This window comes from Athene cunicularia (assembly GCF_003259725.1).
Source record: "Athene cunicularia isolate RWA chromosome 1 unlocalized genomic scaffold, athCun1 chr1_part1, whole genome shotgun sequence".
In the NCBI taxonomy this organism is placed as follows: Eukaryota; Metazoa; Chordata; class Aves; order Strigiformes; family Strigidae; genus Athene; species Athene cunicularia.
This window is the reverse complement of record NW_020799091.1, coordinates 30135146-30141145: the sequence shown is the minus strand read 5'-3', so window position 1 is coordinate 30141145 and position 6000 is coordinate 30135146. Positions and strand designations below refer to the sequence as shown.

General features: G+C 42.4%; 1 protein-coding gene across 1 annotated transcript in view; it reads right to left on the bottom strand.

The window, feature by feature from the left end:
• SIAH3 (siah E3 ubiquitin protein ligase family member 3) overlaps positions 1–6000 on the bottom strand; it is a 49274-nt gene that overhangs the window by 25630 nt on the left and 17644 nt on the right. The window lies entirely within an intron of this gene.

The window sequence follows — 6000 nt, the reverse complement described above, 5'->3', positions numbered from 1 at the left end:
GGAAAGGAAAGGAAAGGAAAGGAAAGGAAAGGAAAGGAAAGGAAAGGAAAGGAAAGGAAAGGAAAGGAAAGGAAAGGAAAGGAAAGGAAAGGAAAGGAAAGGAAAGGAAAGGAAAGGAAAGGAAAGGAAAGGAAAGGAAAGGAAAGGAAAGGAAAGGAAAGGAAAGGAAAGGAAAGGAAAGGAAAGGAAAGGAAAGGAAAGGAAAGGAAAGGAAAGGAAAGGAAAGGAAAGGAAAGGAAAGGAAAGGAAAGGAAAGGAAAGGAAAGGAAAGGAAAGGAAAGGAAAGGAAAGGAAAGGAAAGGAAAGGAAAGGAAAGGAAAGGAAAGGAAAGGAAAGGAAAGGAAAGGAAAGGAAAGGAAAGGAAAGGAAAGGAAAGGAAAGGAAAGGAAAGGAAAGGAAAGGAAAGGAAAGGAAAGGAAAGGAAAGGAAAGGAAAGGAAAGGAAAGGAAAGGAAAGGAAAGGAAAGGAAAGGAAAGGAAAGGAAAGGAAAGGAAAGGAAAGGAAAGGAAAGGAAAGGAAAGGAAAGGAAAGGAAAGGAAAGGAAAGGAAGCACAGCATCAATGTAGGAAAGGAAAGGAAAGGAAAGGAAAGGAAAGGAAAGGAAAGGAAAGGAAAGGAAAGGAAAGGAAAGGAAAGGAGAAAATGAACATTTGCATGAAATAAACCAAACTCTGGAGTTCCCTGGTATCATTGCTGAAACATGAAGGAAATGAGAAGGGAGCACTTCCAGGGCTCTGGTGACGCAGAACAGGTGAGGAGCCACAGCCTGAAAGTAGCCATTGTATTGGAAGTTTATAGCATCTGGTTACATCAGACATGAAAAAAAACCTTCCCACTTTGTATAAGGTCTCAGCAATATTACTATTGTAATCCTGAAAATCCTGTTTGAACAAGGCCAGCTGCAGGGACTCCCACACTTAATGAAAGAGCAGTTTGGCAAACAAAGCTGAAACATAACCCAAAGCTAAGACCAAAAAAGCAGGAAGTGAAAAATTTTAAAATACTGATAATGAGGTTTTTGGAAACAAACTTCTGTTTGTGCCATTTATGGAAAAGATAGTCCACAGCACTGAGCCATCTTTGCACTTAATCAAGTAGTGGGGAAAGACCTTGCAATACAGCGCCGAGATAAGGTGGAAGGGACAAATGACAAATGAGCTGGTCCATGGTATCCACCACCACCATGCAGAGAAAAAACAAGGGGTGCAATCAGCCCAAACTACAACCCCCAGACCTACACTAGAAACATTTAGAGGGAAAAGATAGTAGGAAACATTTGCCTGTGCAGTTTGAAGAGCTGGTGCACACCACACACCAGTTGTCTGGAGGTGGAGGAACCATGTGGATGACAAGCAGTGTGGAGCACCAGTAGCTGGAATTGCCAGGGCAATTTTGTGATTTGCATGTGAATGACCAGAAAATAAGTGCATAAGAAACAAGACATCAGGGCAAGATGTTAAGACCAAGACTGACATGCTAGCTCTGTCAGAGGTGTCCCCCAAGGAAATGGGCTAAGCTGATAGTGAAGATTGGATGCACAGTCTTCAGTCTGTGCAAATGAAGGTTAACCTGAGCTGTGCTTGCCTGCTCATGTTTCAGGTGTGATGGTGAATGCAAGGGCCGATCACATGCTATAGAAATATGGTAATGTGTTCTTTTTAAAATTAGTCCGTTCGCAACAAACTAATGTGATGGAGAACTGCAGCAGAGAGAAGTGGTAATTTACACCCTGTGGCCAGACAGCAGTGCTCATATGAAAGTTCAGTGGTGTTTCTCTTCACCCAGGCCTGCTTTAGGTGAATGCAGAAGAAAAGTGATCTTGTCTTTGACTTTTCCATACAACTCCTTGGTGTGAGGCTGTCCCAAAACACAGCACAGATGTGGCCTGACCATGGGCACATTCAGCATCGCTTATATCATGTATCTCTCCTCTGATGGACTTCATCCTGCAGTTCTGCCCTTCCTTCCCTGATGCTCCTGCCCAACTCTGGTGGCCAGCATGAGCCCCACAGCCTACCCTGACCCCCCAGTCTGCAGCTTGCTGCCTGTGATATTCCCTTGGCTGATAGGCAAATCTTGGCCCGTTATCCAACACTGCAGCAACATGTCTTTAGGGCTCCCCCCCTATGTCAGTTACTATTATTATTTCACAAGAGCTTCTGATAGCTTGGTAGCATCATGTTATTTTCTGACCTTAAGATAAACTTCCTTATGACTGCATTAACTTCTCCTTTTTTGGTTGTGTATGATATGAAGTGCTTAGAAGGTCTGGCAGCCAAATGTGTCAACACCCTGGCAGCATGCTGTCTGATGTACTGGGTTTCTTGTGGTCCTCCACCACACTGAGGTGAAGCTGTGTGATAAATCAGATGTGATGAATCCAGCCTGATCTGGTACAACCACAGCGACAAGGTTTGGGAGCCTCTTTAAATAAAGTGCACTTGTGCAAACGTAGCAGCCCGTTACTTCCAGATAAATACAAATAAAGAAGGAACGGCTGAAGTGGGTGACTCTCCCCTGCATTTGGATGTGATGAAGGACACTGCATTAACAAGTCTCCCAGCTGCCACAATAACATTTCTGAGCATGGAGCCAGCACTAACACCCTCAGTGTCTCCTTTCCCTACCTCCACTGAAACAAATTGACCCTGCCTAAGTAAGGAAGGACTTTCCTAATCACATTAGGATCAGCTTAGATGGCAGAAAGGGTAACAAAATTAGAGCTTTTAAACCATTATCTCTTCTTCATGAACATCTGCGTTGATACAAGCCTGCGGAGACTTAAGGAAAGCTGAGCTATGGCTTATCTCATTATAGATTTAAAAACCAAAATATGTGATGGAGAGCTGGTCCACAGCTGTAAGAAAACAATCAGTACTTTTGCAATAGGCAAGAAAGGGCTCTGCTCAAGCCCGGAGTAGTTATATTCTGATTCTTGATTTTAAAAATAAAATTATCTCCAATTGCTCAAATCTTTTCGTAGGCCCCATATGCAAACTAATATATATATATATATACCTAGTCAGATAGTGTGCCTATAATTTCATATTATATGTGTTATGCCATAGTGTTTTAATCCTGTTGTCTGCATCCTGTTTGATGTAATAATTTATTGTAATATTTTACATAACCAGAGTTGATATATTGTATGGAGAAGCCAGGGAGCGTGTCTGATCTCCTTGCTATGACAGTAATAACTGAAGTGATATGGTTATTGTACTCAGAGAGAAACATGAACTCTGCAGAAAAACTGGACTGGATGAAATAGGGGATAGGACTGGATTTTGGCTAATGCAAAGTAGACACCTATATAGCAGATGATAGAGTGCTCAGGAGTTTTACCGTGCAACACGTTTTTCTTAAAAGCACTAAACAGGAACTGTTGACATATTTCTCAACATAAATCAGGAAAAAATAGGACTTCTTGTTAACTTATTCAAAGTATAATTTACTGTGAAAAGAACCCCTCCTTTTATCCATATATTTACATATATAGATAAAACTAGGATGATCAAAAATCAAACCAAAATACTCTGAACTTGATTACATCATACAGATGGGCCCAAAACACAAAGCCAGTATATGGAGCTGGGTATGTTCAGAGAGGGACATATGGCTATGTCCAGCAAAAGAAGATCAAGTAGTGAACCCAAGCCCTGGACTCCTGATCATCCACATACCTGGATTATAAACTCACTCCCTGGCTCTGTTTGCACCACTCCAGCTACTTCTTTCCAAGGCAAAATTGCTATAGTGAGAGCTAACCCAAACCAATTGAAGAAGTTGTTGGCATTTAGCTTCAGGCAAGAGATTGCTTCCCATTCCTCTTCCTCTTTTATTTAGCAGTATAGACATAACCCGCCAATCTCAAGCTTTGATACTGTATGTTCTCTGTGCAAGCATCACTTCTGCAATGCATTTATATTGATGTGTATAAACGCACACGTGAGTGCACGCACACACAGATCTTTTTCATTGCTCCAATTTGGCAGAAACTGGAGCCTAATTTTGAAATGTCACAGCTCAAATATAATCCCCCAAAAGAGTTTGCAATGCAGATCACTTCAGCAATCTGGTTCACAGCACAGCCCCAAAAATGGTTATTCGTAACAGACTGAGATGAGAGAGCAAAAACTTTTTAAGCCAGTCTCACCGCTGAAGTCTATTATGAAACTACTCTCTCCATCTACAGACATTTAATTGCTACCTGGCTTTTGGCCTCATTAAATTCCAGATAATTAATCCCCAAGTACTAGATTTTCACTCTGCCCCAAGACACTTCCACAGGGTTTCTTAGCAGTGGCCCTGAAATGATCATTTCCTGCTCTCAGTGCTGAGCATGCTGTGCCAAGCAGTTTAATCCACGTCCATTAGTAGTGGACCACTTTGCTATATTAAGGGGAAGAAAAAGACAGGAGAAAAGTACAAGCCCTGCACTATCATCAGTTTTGCTGTGAATTTGAGTGATCAGAAAAATGCAGATTCGACCACTCGCAGGACAATTACCCTGTTGCTCTCCAGGGAGCTTGGTTTGCAGAATGGCCAGTGAGCCTGCTTCAGAGCTGCTGCCACTGGAATGCTGTCATGTACCTCTCCTGCCCCGTCCCGGGGTCATTGCCTGCCCTGTGGGGATATAACCATACCTGCCCAAAGGGAAGGGACTGAAACCTGGTCCCCTTTTTTGTTTTGAAACCAACTCCCACTTTCCACTTTTGCTTCAAAGGTGGATAAAATCTCAAGGAAGCAAGCACAATGCACTCCCCGTTGCAAAATAGGGACATAAAACTTAGCTGCAATTTAGCCTTAAGTATATTCCATCACAGATTTATTTCAACCAAAACTTCCTTCTTTCTTTTAAATAATCAGCAGAAGGCATTTGCCGCGGGTCTCCCTTCCATGACCGTCACCAGCAGAGGCACAGCTGGAAGGCAGCATCCCAGGGTGCTGCCCAGGTGCTGCCCTCGGGGACAAACAGAAGGCATCTTGCATGAAATTTGCACTTTTGCCCCTGAAGACTCAACAGCATTTTAATTTTTTCTATTATTTGGAAAATAAATTTAATGTCATCTTGAGATGATGCAGCACAGACTTGAAAATAACTTTCTAAAATTATTTTCTAGACTGTTGGGGCTGGCACAATAGCCCGGTCAGGAGCTGAAATGTCCTCACAAAGCTACTTGTTCATGTGCTTTGAAGACAGATAGGGAATAGTGTCTGTCCTTCAAGAGGCACCTTTCGGGATTATAAATGCTATCACCTAACATTTACTTTTTTTTTTTTTCCCCCCACTGTATTTCTGTTGGTTGTATGTGGAGGGTGCCTGGACTGATTATCTTTGAAAACAGCATAATTAATGGCTTTCTGTAACTTCAAAATCAAATGCATTTTGAACATCTTCAAAAAAACTCACTTCTTTCTGCTGATAGAAGGTGTGAACCTGTTAAGTGCTGAGCCCCTGAGACTTTCCCTGGCTTCAGAAAAGGTTTCATCTCTTGTTCCATAGAATTACTGAGAACACCTTCTTAATGAAAAGAGAGGAGACTGGGGCTTTCTCCTTTCTGTATCTCAGACCTTGCTTTAACCTCAGAAAGGCCTTGGTTTTTTTCAGCTCTAAAACATAGGTGACGGTATTTATAAGGAGACTGTGAGTTTCTACTTGAGGAACATTTTATGAAAGCCTGGCTATTTGCCAAAGACAAGCATGATATTTTCCAGACCGATGAGCCATGGACTAACTCTCTACTGCAGAAAAAAAAAAAAATCTACAAGGAGATCCAGTCCTCTGAAACAAGATTTTTGATATTTAATTAGAACAGAAGTGGAACATTAAGGCATTGTAACACTGCCAGGCTGGACCCCCAAGGCTGAGGGAGCAGAAAGCCCACAGCTGATCTCCCTGATGTAGGATGACCAGGGCTGCTTCAGGAGCCTGCAGGAGCAGATGCTGTGCAGGGAAAGTGCTTTCTGCCCACTCTTGGATGGGGAAACCAGCTGGATGGG